This window comes from Cinclus cinclus, chromosome 6 (genome assembly GCF_963662255.1).
Source record: "Cinclus cinclus chromosome 6, bCinCin1.1, whole genome shotgun sequence".
NCBI classification, from domain to species: domain Eukaryota; kingdom Metazoa; phylum Chordata; class Aves; order Passeriformes; family Cinclidae; genus Cinclus; species Cinclus cinclus.
In genome coordinates, this window is record NC_085051.1 from 26,262,722 (window position 1) to 26,277,328 (window position 14,607).

The following is a 14,607-nucleotide window of genomic DNA, read 5'->3' on the forward strand; positions in this document are numbered from 1 at the left end:
GAATTGTTTTGCTTCAGCTTGTGTGTGGAATTTGAAGTAAACTCAGAAATGCACTAGAAGATATTTCTAGTTTAAGGGTTTTGGGCTAAAGTGAAAGACACTGTGCAGAAATTAGATGAAAAAGAGAGGTTTTGAGTTGTTTACCTTGACTTTTCTCTGTATCCGGAAAGAGAAAGTTTCATTCCACACAGGATTTCGGCAATTTTTGATGGTTTTGGTGTGGAACATTTCATCTGAAGCTGTTGGCAACCAGAGCCTCACATAGCAATCAGATTGGCTTACTGTAGAAACATAGGGACAAAATATCTGGCAGAGGAGACATGATACAAGCAGTGGAGACACTTAAATGCGCTATAGCTTCAGCATGGGTGAGAGATGGCCAGTTCTTTCTGATAAACTTTGGCCAAACCAGGAAGGTAGAAATCACAGATCTGGATAAAATAAATTTGTTCATCACAACACTATTTTTAACAAGCAGTGTATTCAAACAATTGTGTGTAATCTTATACATTCAAAGAAAAAATACAATCCCAGCTAGCAAATAGAACAGTGTGAATTTCAGGAGTCTTGTATTGTTCCATATCAACAAAATTTGGCAGGCGAAACTGTGACAGAAGCAGCACAGCATACCCTGAGAGGGATTACACATATATTGTCTCTGTAGCAATTTAACTTCATGAGAAGTATCAAAAGAATCAGGTTTAAGTCTGATTCAGATAGCAAATGTCTGACATACCTGGTTATTAACTCTTTATGACAGAAAATTAATTATTCCAATGACCTTGGAATCCCTAGGTGGGGTAGGAAGGGAGAGGCTTACCAGCAGTACAATTGCTGCTTCAGAAGCTCAGTAGAAACTGGAGCCTTTTCCTGGTGTTTGCTGATGCCAGAAAGACTTGGAATATAATTCCTGCTTCACACCTCTTCCCAGGAGAAGTGAAGTGGCAGAAATGATTTGCATCTTGTGCATGGAGGGAGTGGAGTGAGGCTGCACTTGCTCTACATTACCATCTCCCATAGATCCCGAACAAAAGAGATTCTCAGACCTTGGACAGGAACTTTTCCAGCCACAGCTAGAAGGTTTGATCCCTCCTGCTCTGTAAACACAGGCTTTGGCAAGAAAAGAGGAGGAGTTTGGTGCCACGGCAGTCAGCAGAGAGAGCTACCTCATGAGCAGGGAGAAGAGCACCTGCTATCTGTAAACGTGGTACAGGTCTTGAGTCAGCTCCTCAAGGTTAAAAGGGAGTTCATCCCCATGTCTTTGTTCAGGATATATTGCTTTGGGATATTTTGCCTAAAAATAAGATGGTGCCTGAAATTCAGAGATCCTGTGACTGGGATAGCCTCAGGGGAGAATGCCTGTCAATTAGGAAGATCCCCATGTTCATACTGAATCTTTCAGGACTTTCTTGACACTGCCTAGAGTTTTCTCTCTAGAAGGTAGTAGATTGCCTGTCTTTGAAATTATTTCTACTGACAACATTTCAAAGTCTCAAATTTTGACATAATGGAGGTGACAGGATAATACATTGAATTTGGCAATCACCAGTATAATATTTAATTTACTAGGAGCGGGAGGGCTGTGCTGCTGATCTATCTGATAACAAAGTTCTTCCCTCACTGTGCTGCCTGACAGCCTGCTGAGCTGTGATGTGCTCATCCTGATAAATGGTATCACTGCCTCAGATCTACAGAGCCTGTGCAATAGCCAAAAACAAGACATGGTTTCAGGGCATCCAGACCATCCCTCCTGTCACTAACACACATACAACTGCCAATCTCAAGTGTTCCAAAAACAAGAATCCAGCATCTCCAAAACTGCTAAAGTGGATGAGGTGGGATGTAATTCAGAAATTAGCATTTCTGAACTGATTTAAGGCATAATTTCTCTACATTTTCGTTTCTAGCTATCATAGGGTGCAGGAAGGACATATTTCTATATTTTTTCCTGAACTTGCAAAGGCACATTATTTTCCTTTCCTTTCTTTTTCTTAAGGAAAACCAACATGGTGTTGAAAATCAAAAGCTTAGCCCTTATTTTAAATTTCATTTTTTCATCTCACACTGTATAAATTAAGACTTGTGATAGAACAGAGGAAGCTGGCAGTGCAAAATCTCTGAGACAACCATGAATGGACAGCTGCAGCATCTATGAATGTCTTTTGTTACTATTTTATCTGGAATTTACTGATTTTCTGGAGTACTTCCATTGGCAAAAATATCTTCATGAGGCTACTTTCTAAAATTATTGTTCAGTATGTGTGTTGATTTCATAAATATTTATGTAAAATCAGCTAGTGACAATTTTTTGTCAAACTGATGAAGTACAGGATAGATAAATGGAAAGTGAGGTGGATTAAAAACTGGTTTAACTACCAGATCAAGTGATTGTCATCAGCAGCACAGTTGGAGGCCAGTGTTTACTGGTCTACCCCAGAGGCTGATAATGGGCCAGTGCTGTTTAACATATGTATTAACAATGTGAGAGATGAGATAGAGTTCAGCTTCAGCAAGTTTGCAGGTGGAGCAAAACTTGGGGGAGTGGTTGGCACACCAGAAGACTGTGGGGGGGTGGTTGACACATTCCTAAGGACCTGAATGGCAGGTGGGAGGACTGGGTGAATATGAGCCTCATCAAGTTCACTGAGGGAAATGCAAAATCCTTGACATGAGGAGGCAAAACCCCAACTCCAGGATGGGCTGAGGGCTGACTAGCAGCTCTGCAGAGAGGTATCTCTGCATGTTAGTGGACACCAGGTAGAACAGAAGCCAGTGAGGTGCCCTTGAGGCCAACAGCCTCCTGAGCTGCATCAGGAGTGTTGCCAGCAGCTGGAAAGGTGATCCTTCCTCTCTGCTAGGCACTGACAAGGCTACATCTCTGGGCTGCCCAGTACAAGAGAGGTAAGGATGTGCTAAAGAGAGCTGGACTAAAAAGTCCAGAAAGAAAATGGGGGAATGGATCATCTGCTCTATGGGGAGAAGCTGGGAGAGCTGAGACTCCTCAGGCTGAAGCAGAGAAGGCTTATGGGGTCTTATCAATTTGTGTAAATACCTGATCAGGGGAGAGGAAAATAAAGAAGTCTGAGTCAGACCCTTCTCTGTGATGCCCCATGAAAGGTAAAAGGTAATGGACAGAAACCAAAATGCAGGGAATCCCGCTGAAACATAAGTAAAAATTTCATTTTTATGACGACACAGGAAACACCACCACACATTGTCACAGATTGCCCAGAAAGGTTGTGAGTCTCTACCCTTGGAGATGTTCAAAACCCAAATGGATATGGCTCTGAACAGCCTACTGAAGCCAATCCTGTTTACAGCAGGGGTCCAGACTACACAATCTCCAGAAGCGCCTTCACACCTCAACCACTGTGTGTGATTCTGCTGTAACAAGGCTAGTTGCTCCCAGACAAATTCCATAATAGTGTTAGTAACTCCTGTATGCAAATTTGACCTTGAAGATGGGGTGAGGCGATACCACTAGGACAAAGTACATTCTCTTCCTGTGAAGAAAGGGGACTACGCCACATGTGGTTTTGCCACAATTCATCTATAGTCCCTACCAATGTGGAGAGGTTATTGTTTTCCATAGGATTCCTGTGATTTTCTGTTTTCCTTTAATTCTACAGACTATATTCCCATGTTGTGACTCTAACTGCGCTTATGTATTTCTGTAGAAGTGGCAGTTCACTTAAACAGAGGCTAAACTGTGAGGCAAACAGTGAGATACATAAAAAATAACAGGATAGTTGAATGTCTGCTGAGTACAAGGATGACTACGATACCATTGTTATATGGAAGCCCTTGAAATTACTAATCAGCTTACATTGCTCCCTCTTATCCCTGAGAAAAGTGTACAATAGAGCTACTGAAAATGTCCCAGTTTATTCATTGCTACCTGAGAGCTAATACAAAAAGAAATCTGTTTGCATTTTCTTTATGCTACATTTGTAATACAGTTGTTGGGCTCTGTTAGAGTTTCATGCCATGCCAGGCCCTTACTTCAGTGGACGTGCTGCAACTTCCCTGATGCCATAATGCCACCTCATGTGAATGCTGAGACATCTGAACTCGCAGTCTCTTTGAGAGTCAGCACTAAGTGACCCTGATCTCCTTTTCCAATTTGTAACTCCTGATTTAATTTGTACGATGGTGAGACTGCTTCTCAACTCTGTCTCAGAGCTAAAGATCAGTTAAAAATACAAGACCAAAAGAAGTCGTTCAGAACTGCAGCCATGTACTCCGTGAGAGTACAGTCCTGTGAGGTGTACCTGAGATGAACCATCACGTGCTAAAATCACATCTCCATCACAGATAAGGAGAAAATTACAGCACAGAAAACCAAAGCTTGTAAGCAAAACTAGTCTCATAAGAACAATGAACGTAAAGGACAAAATCCCATCATTCCTGTTGCTGCATTTCGTAACAACAAAAAGAAGGAATAATTTTCTTCTAGTGAAATATTCTTCACCTGCACAGACAGGTTCTCCTTGAAACCTGGTTTACTACAGTTTGCCTAAGAAGAGGAGGAGAACCGCTCCCATTTCTCAATTTCTGGACACAATCTTTGGGAACATTTTCCCTCACCAGCTTAGTACAATACAAATAGTATTAAGGATTTACCTACTAGCGCTATCTGAGAGAGGATTTGAACTTGGCTAAGAGCTCTACCAGCATCCTGGTGCAACACCCATTTGTAAGAACAACATTACTCTCTGTGGCTTGCTTGTGGAAATAACAAAGGTTCATAGATCTACTGTGCTTAATCAGTGATGTCTTTGACCAGAGATGAATGAGCCCTTCACCCAGTTCAGCCATTGAAGTCAAGTGGCCAGGTAGGATTTTCTCCCTGGAGCAGATTTAGTGGGTGCAGTACCTGTTGCAGTCAAAATTTCATACTCTGGGTCACCACTCCCTCCTGCTCCCACTAGCACCACTTGCTTTCCTGGGACAGGGCCAGTAGTATCACCTGCACTAGCTGTAATCTCCCTAATATTTTTTGCACTTATCTTCTGTAGCAAAAATAACCCTTAATGTCTCTGGAGAATAACTCTGATTAGCAAAGGCTCTAAGTGTACTGCTGCAGAACTGACTCATTTCATCTGAAGGGATAATGCAAATCTTCCACAAAATCATTTCATAAGACTTTAAAGCAGAATCTCTAAGGTTGCCTTTTATAAATATGCAAGGTTTCTCTTCATTCAAAGGTGAAAAACTGAAGGAAGATCTGAAAACAAGAGTCGAGGGAGAGGAGTGATTATTCTGACATCCCAGCTAAAACTAACATGTTTGTTTCCACAGCTGAGCAAGTTTGCACATGTGCCTGCTTTCTACAGTATAAAATATATACCTGAGTGCAGTCACACTTCAGCCCAAGACTTTAACTTTCCTACCTCAGCTCTGACAACCTCTTGATTTGGCAAGACTTGTCTCAGAGAAGTCACTGGGTCCCAGAAAAAAAAGTGCCTGTCAACCTGAAGCTCACTCCAAGTAATTTCTTACTGGGACACAGAGTTCAAATTCACCTCTGCAGTCCAGGAAGAGCATTGCAAACACTCAGTACCAGTGAGGCTAAATGCATCAAGCCAGACCTGACACCACCAGTCTTCACTTCATCTGTGTTAATGAGCCTGAACATGCACTCCAGCAGCAAAGGTCATCTCTTGGAATGTGAATCAGCTGGTACCCATGTAGGCTGCCAGTTTCAGAGAGCAATACTGTCACAGAGATCTCTTTACTCAGATCCTCAGGATTAGGTGAGGTCCAGTGGAGTCCAGCAGAGTTTTGCTCTTTCACATGGCACTAAGTAGTGCTAGAGAGATAATATTTCTGCAGGTCTGATCACTTGTGCAGTCTAAGGATCTGGAAGAGGTTTGCTTCCACTTCTGTTGCCTCAGGGCAAATCCCCTCTCTTGCTGCCTGGGCTTCAGGCATGCCAGATGAGGCAGATTCCCCTCACTGATCCTCTTTTTGTCCATGGAGCAGGGACAGGGTGTCAGCCTCAGCTGTGGGGTTTAGGGGCTGCCATAAAACAAGTAAGTGCCAGTGATGGTGAAAGTAGGCCAGGCTGGGGGCTCGGTGCAGCTCTCTGTGGCCACCCAATAACTCACTTGTTTAAGGAGAGCAGCTGGAAGGTGTTGGAGGGTCTGTGCCTCCATGGTCCTCCTCTCCCATCACCCAGATCCTTTTCCATTCTTTTGGGAAACAGTCACTGGAAGGGGTGGCAGCAGCAAGAAAAGAAGCTAATACACCATTTCCCCTGCCATCTCATCCTGACCAGATACTCCTCCCACACAGGGGGAGCGCTGTAGAAGTGACACCACGAATAGAGTTAGGAAACATGAGCTTTTGTAAAAGAACTAGCAAATGCACACACTAATGACCTAAAAAGTTATTCTTTTACTGAAGGCTACATGTAGTCTTGGACTGAGGAGGGGACTACCACTGCAAAACAGGTGCCAGACTGCAAGAGACTCTAATGGAATTTATTCCTTTCTAGTACCCCCACCACCTTCACAGCCAAGCTGCATAGAGCACTGGAGTCTGGTGATGACACTCAGTGCCTGCAGGGCAGCAGCATGAGTGTAAGTGATCTTATCTGGGTGTCCTTCTCACCAGTGCCCACAGTGAGACCAGGGAGTGCCAGAAACATTTGAGTCTGACCCATGATTACTAATTGGCATAAAGGTTAGCTAGGAGTACAGTGGAAAATAATTAGCCCAGGCCTGTCAAGAGCATTTGCATGGTAAGATAAGACAAGACAGAAACTAATTATACCTGGCATGAAGCAGATGTTGGGAGAGGAACATTACTGCAGCATAGAGAAGACTGCAAAAGGGGTGGGGCGACAGTAGGGTATGAAAGGGACCAATTGACCCGTTCAGGAGGAGTGCACTGTTTTCTTTTTGGTTTAATTTTTTTTCTTTGTGTGCCAAACTCTATCAACATATGTTGTCTACAGGCAAAGGTGTAACGTCAGATTTCAGTATAAGCTTGGATTTCATCCTAGGCTTGTGAAACACACATCCCACGGATCTTGAGGTGCATATTTTAAAAAACAGCCAAGATTAAGTTGGGTGCATGTGATAGTGGGGCATATCAGTGGAAATATACAGAAATGGCGCTCCCTGAAGCCAGGATTTGGCAACTATGTCAAAGAAAAATGTAGTAGCTCTATGTAGCATCACCTGGTGTGACTGCACTTGCAACAAACAGAGGAATGGAAACCATGGAACAGAGCACTGCATGTGCTGAAAAAGATGGGAAGCCAGCATGCAGACAAAAAAAGCAAGTCAGAAGCAGCTGCACGTGATTGAAAAGCTGGCTTGTTCCTGGATTTGACACAGGGAAGCTGAAAATCTAGGGAAGTCTGAAATATGTTATTATAAAAATTATCAGTCTTCTACAGATATCTCAGTCAGATAACAACTGTATCAGATGCTTATGATTAGTTTTCCAGGGGATAGATCATACTGCTGAGAAAAAGCTAGGTAAATATAATTTTATTATTCTCATCAGCACACAGTAGCATGACTATTTATTTGAGTTTTCTGGTACTTCAAATGCATTCAAATGTTAAAATAAAAACAATAAGGTAAAAGAACATTAATAGCAGTGCAAAATCAAGCATTTGAAAGTTACAATATCTCTTTTCTGAACACTACTTAAGATTTTAAACAGCAGAATTTCACACTATTTTCCCTGTGAGGCTTCAACTTCTTTGAAAGCAGAGGTAGGTTGCTACTCAGTCAACAAATCTATCTGATGTTTGTTTATCTTCCTTGTTCAACAGCATCCTGGTCTACAGTGCTTCATTCTATGACATCCTTAAGAAACAGGCTCAAGCAGAGTAGCTGGGGAATTACTGACAGAAAGAAAAGACATCTTTTTCTTTACCCGCTGGTCCCCACTTTTATTTACTGGTAATTAATGAAAGAATCTGAAAATACTTCCTGCTGTTTCTAGGCCTTACCTAGCATTTTAAATTAAAATCTATCTACAATAGAAGGAGATTCAAAATGAGCACATCACCCAAATAGATAAGAGAGAGACAAAATGTGCTGGAGAAGATATTCTATGTTTTGTAGACAGGTCAACAGAGGCACAGAATGTTTTGATGTATAAATTTGCCTAAACTTCTTATGCAACAAGTCCATAAACAGAGCTAAAATCTGAGCTCACATGTCTTGAACTCTACTCCAGGGGTGTGCATTTTGGTGCTAACAGGAATTTTCAACATGTCAACATCTCACTAAGTGAGACTTCTCAGAAATCTCCCTGTCATCAGGATGGAGGACAAGGTCACAACTGTAACACTATTTTCTGAGAATGCAGCATCATTTTACTTTGTGCAATCCCCTTGCATAAGCAGCTGAATCACAGTTCTTATGTTGTTCAATTTTTATTCTAGATCAAAGGTGATAGTAAGAGAAATTAAATCAACAGTTCAAAGGAATGAAGGTGGAGTCTTGCACATACATGCAGTGTTTCATAGCTCTCAAAAGGAATAGAAATTATTTTGACCTTTTCTGCTATACTATATTTTTTCTATTCTCTGCAACCCAATATTACAGACAATGGGAACAGAACACCTTTCTCCACTGGATTGGAAAATCGACAAGGATGGCATCTATGCTCCTGAAACACCAAGATGAGTGAAATACAAAGAGATGGTCAGAAATTTTATCTGTAAGATATTACGGCTTCAGCAAACTTCATCATGATCTCCCAAAAAAGGAAAGAAAATGCAAAACAAGAGAAGGAAGAGCAGCATGGTAAAGGGCTATGCAAAACTGTATTATTAGTGATGTGCTAAGTTCATGAGACACACGTAGGAATGGCAGGAGAAAATTCTCAGAGAAAAATCTCTGAGAATATGAACTACCAGGCAAGGGTTGTCCAAATATCACACATTTTCAGAACACTGATGTCAGCTGTAACATACTATGTACCACAGTCCCCAGAAGACTTCTGTTGGACATCTTTCACTGGGTGGGCAAGAGTCAGCTGATGTCATGATGCTCAGGACAACCAAGGAATTAAGAAGGACTGCTGTGTAAGTATTTCAGCTCTATATTCTATGCATGCGTCATGGACATCTTATATAAACATCTCTGTTAAAACTGGTGTTAAGATACTTTCAAGCCCCTGAAACAGCCAACTTGCCAGACAAATAATGTAGAGAAAACCTTTGAAATCACAAATAGATATTCTGTGGCATAAATTGTCCTCAGCTGTGATTTCTTAGCTAGTGTGACTTTAGTGTTTTTTATTTGTGTGGGATCTAGCACAAGCAGGGGCTGATACAGTAATTTGAGAGTGATATAACATCAATTAAAAAATCTGGTACTTACAAAAATCTGCTTGATGAGCATTTTTCAACTTTATGATTCTTACAGTAAGCAAGGAGTAAGGTGTAGTTTCTTCCTGCTGGAAAAATAAAAAAAGGAGATGTATTTTAAAATTTTGAATATGTGTATTGACTGTAATGTAAGTAAACGTTGAAAAGAACCAAGGTTCTGCTAAAGTTGTCTCTTCCAGTTGCCATCACAGCAAAAAATATAATAGGCAGTAAAATGCACTTTCTTCACAATCTTCATTGACCCCTAAAGCCTGTAGCTATCTAAGCACACAAAGAGAAGGTGTGGAAAGAGAGGATGAATAGGAAAGTTAAGATGGCATAAATAAGCTGAGAAAGTTCATTTAGTCAGTAACATTAAATTGTACATATGACCATCAGGAGTCAATATGAAGACAAAAGTCAGTGGATCCAGAAATCAGAGCTGCTTCAAATCTGGTTTGATATTGGCCAACAGCCTGTGTTGTGCTGTAGGTAGAATCAAGGCCTGCACAAAATATTCTTCTTTTGGTGCAGTGCTTGGATAATTGGAGAGGACGGGGGAAAAAAAGATAAGCATTTTAATGTTTTTTTCTTGTTTTTACAACAATCATTTTCATGAGAGACAGATGATTAAGGATGAGTGTTAGCACCTTAGGGCATGTCTCAGGACTACACAACACACAACTTTGAACAAATGCTCCTAGTCTGCTTTGTGGGAATAGAGGTTTTCCTGACCAAGGATGGTTATCTGATTGATAGATATGGAATAGTTTTGACTACAATCCTTCATTTCAAAGAAGGCTATCTCCAACTCCTTGTTGAACGTGGCAGGCCTGACCATCTTGGTCTGTAAAAGTTGTGACAGTTGCATGTTCTTGATGGATTTCAGATTGTCAGAAAACATACTCATCCTAGCAGCAGCTAGAGCAAGCAGGATACCAGCACAAAGAAGGTGAAAACAGACAATATTTACTATTGCTGCAGCACGGTTATATTGATTCTCTAACTGTGGGAGCAGTTGAGGAAAATTTATCAAAACAGCTCAAGTTTATAGAAAGGAAAGAGAGTTGAATCATGGTTGTACTAAAAAGACTTAAAGCAAAGGATAAATCAACACTGCTGATGGCTCCCTCTCTCCCTGTGTAGGAACAGAAGCAGACAAAAAGAAGGAATTTCAGAAATTTCAGATGGTATTGAGTAATAAGTTCTGCAGTTGATGTATAATTATAGTAGTAACAGGTCTTGTTAGATAGGAGTAACAGAAAATTACTGCAATGAATGTCTGAGGATGAGGCTCTGCAGGGGAAAGAAAATGCAAACTCTGTCAAATTCTAAGGTCTGAATGCTACTGCTACATAAAGAGCTTTCATCTGCATACAAATATGTTATCAGCAGATCCTGAATTGAGTATCTCCAATAAAAGCGGAGGGTATCAATAGTATATCTATAAATAATATGTATTTTAAGAAGTCACCTTGAGTTAGGATATGAAATAGTTAGGAATTTTTTTGGGAATCCTGAGCAAAGCATTAATGCAAAGAAAATATTACAGCATCAAAATGAGGCAGATTTAGGAAGAGGGAAGTGTTAGTTTGCAGTTCTAGTAGCAAGGGTCTATGGAAGTTATAAAATGGCCAAACATTATGATGCCACTTGAGTGTTTGAAAAAAAATATTCAGACAAATAATACTGAAGACACAGTATATATTGGGTCAAGAAATAGGAGGCCACTTCAGTGACCAGTAGGTAGGTGGTCACTGATATTCATAAAGAGCTCAAGGAGAAGTTCAGATAATGGCAGAAGACAAAGAGATCAGTAATTTTTAGTAAAATAACAACATGAAACATTATCAGCAAGAAGGGGTGGCCAAAAAAAGAAGCTGTTATGAAAGCTAATGACCAAAATTTGGAAAAGAATCTGAAGTGAAATAGAGGAGAGCTGGTTGAACGTGGTGAGGTAATTAGGAGATGTTATCTATTTTCTGAGAAACTTCCATTAAAATAACAGGGAGAAACTCTCGAGTGAAATAAATCTAAGCACATACAAAGGTGCTGCTACTGTGACAAAAGTCAAAGACTGATAAAAAGGTCAAAGCAGAAGAAATCAGTGAGACAAGACAGTACATCAGCTGAAGTATGTAGAGCGTTGGACCACGGGGAATCCATCACGACAAAATTTAGTTTAACCTCTCAGATAATTTCCATCTCTATAAGTATGAAAGACATTAAGGTCATAAAAGGAAATTGCACAAAAAAATGCAGTAATTTCCAGGTTATGAAGTTGTCCAATAAAATGGCAAGATTGATGTTTTTATAAAACACTGGGTAATTGAAAGGCATGTTAAATAAAAGCCAGTGCCTAATATAACCATTAGACTTGTTCATGAGCTCAAGTTAATGATTCCTATGACCAGGAATCATATCAGAATGTCTTCAGTGATCTGACTGGTTAAAATGCTAGCACTTTTTGCTGTGAGGTACAGAAGCAGCTCATCAAAACAACAAGTGGGCTACGTGCCAAAAAAATGCATTCTCTTCATCAAGTTACAAAGAATAGAATATCTCACCTTCTGGGTGGGTGCATTCCAAAACTAAAAAATAAATTAATAATTATTGTTCAAAGTCATACGTAAAGCACAGGATATTTTAAATGGCTGTGGTCTAAACAGGTGAGGTAAGATCTCAACTTTATCAGAACACAGGCTGAACCAGCTCCACACAACTGTGAATTGTTAGTTTCCTGAAAATTTAGCAGTGGAGCATATTTGACTTTGCAGTATAAATAGGCATGAGATGAATTCCATTCACATCCCCAGGCATATAATTTTAAACCAAATCCAGTAATTATTCACTTTATCACAGAGCTATGCAAAGTTCTCTCAAATTGAAACAAGTACTTAGGCAAATGTTTGAGCATTTGCATTAAGGAAAGCTTTATACTTGTTTACTTCTCCTGGAACTCAAAGTCTGCTACAAGCATGTTATCCTTTCTAATAGCTCTCTACTAATGATTATCCTCCTGTTGAAGATTACAAGTTATAACTTGCAAAAATTGAGGCAATTACCAAAAGCTACCCAGGAAACCAAATACCTGTAAGAGGCTGAAATTAACCTGTTTAGACAAGTCTGTGCCTTTAATGTCAGTTTTATGTCAAGATCTATTAGAGAGGAGAGAAGATAAGATATATTCCAAGCCAGGAGATAAATAAATAGTGTTTGAGAATGTTTTGTTGTTAAACACCTGTGGACAGCAAACAGAACTTCCAGAATTTCATTTGACATGGAGAAATTATGGCATGAATAATGAATTGAAGCTGTGGAAAGGGTCCCATATTCCCCTATATGCAGGACTTTATGGCCACAGGATTTATTTTTTTTTAATATATATTACCTTATGTATGTTCTAGAACATACACTGGATCCTAACAATCTTTATGTAAATATAACTGTATTAGTGGTAAAGAGGGGTTGGTTGCTTTTAGCCATGTATATTCTAAATCAAAGCAGAACTTCAGTATACATTAAATCATTACAAAACTGCTGAGGAGATTGGGTCATTGTTTTTCTCAGCAGATGCTTTTCCTGCTTTAATACGTTCTGTTGCTGAGCTTTAGCGTACAAGCACACACATAGAACAAGTTAGGAATACCTAAATGCCATGTCAGTTTTGGTTATGCTACTTTGCCCTTTACAGCAAGTTTCACTCCCCACTGGTAGTTTGCACCTTTTGTACACTAATATCCACCTGTAGGAGCTGCCAGCATGCTGTTAACAAGAGATCAGTTTGATCAATCAGTTTGATAAGGTTGTGACATACATAGGCAAGACAATGTTTGTAGTTTTCTGTTCATTTGGTAGTCTGGCTACACAAAAAAAAATAAACAACCAAGCATATATGAGCTATAAACACTTGAATCATACATCATTTAAAATTCCATCTAAAGTAACTTTTCTTTTTGTTTGGAGCCCCCATGTTTTACTTTGAGGCAATTTGACACAATGCCAGCAGCAAAACCCATCACTGATAGAGCTGCTATGTGTTTGATGCAACTAGATCTCTGCCAGAGGCCCTGCAAATGTTACCAGAATTCTTCTTTCACTGTGAAGAGGTGCACAGGGAACAAAGCAGGCACTTGTTCTGAAAACTGGAATTAATGACCAAATCCCAAAGGTTCACCAACAACCATGCTCTGACTTTCTGAATCCACCAACATTCTCCGTTCGTTCTAGGCTAAAGCTCCATTAAGTCAATAGATAGCATTAGAGTCAGTCTCATTTTAACAGCAAATCAAGAATATTTTCACTAAGGGATTTCTCTAAGGAATAAAACCATGAAAACACATTCTATGTTATTAATACTATGCAGATGTTGCATCTAAAGAAAGTTTTCTTTCATTAAATATTCCTATTTGTACATAATAATGTGAATCTCTAATAACCAAATCTGGGGGGGCGGGGAAGATCTTACCCTTCTCAAAAAAGTATTGGTTTAGACCCCCATATTTTTAGTCTGTTGAAATATGGTACCTTGGCATCATCACTTGGGGCTACATGGTGCATCATCCATTTTCTTTCTTCATTTTCCCAGGGGCTTGATTTTCTGCTTGAATGCTGCTGAGGGAAGAAGAACAGGGGATGAAAAAGAGAGTAAAGACCAATCTTTTTTTACTTATTTAAATTTTTCACTGTAGCATTCCCATGTACAGCAGGCAATTTGCACCTGCTCATTGTGGTGAATAAAATAAATGGACCAGTTCTGTGCTATGGAAAGATTCTGACGCCAGGTCCTGGTAACTGCAAATATCCAAGGAAGGATAATCTTGTTTTCCTGGAAATTTATGTCCTATATGTAATAGGGCACTTGACCTGCTGTAGATCATGGGCAAATGTGAATCAAAACTCCAAGACCCCTGCCAGAGTTGTTCTGTTTTCCACTTACCTGAGGTAAGGCAGAAGTTGATGCCATCGAGATCACTGCTACATTAAAAGCAGCTGCTGTGAATGGCACCTTAGTTAGCACTAGGCTCCACAAGTGCCAGTGCCTCCTGAAACAAATTTACAATCTTGAAGAAGTCTCAGAAGTTGCTGAACAGGTGTTTTATTGCACTGAGTCAGAGCTCCACCCCTCCAGGATTTCTGAAACAGGGAAATTTCCCACCCACATTATTTGTCCAAAGAACAGCTGCTGTGAGGTGTGAGCATTCATATCTAAAGCTCCTGTGGCTCAGCAGAATGTGCTGAGGGACAAAACTGTTCCCAACTGGGGC

The 14,607-nt window shown here is 40.1% G+C and overlaps 1 pseudogene; it reads right to left on the minus strand.

Moving 5' to 3' along the window:
- The window catches only part of LOC134045543 (cytosolic phospholipase A2 epsilon-like), a 36,478-nt pseudogene that overhangs the window by 16,276 nt on the left and 5,595 nt on the right, over positions 1–14,607 (minus strand).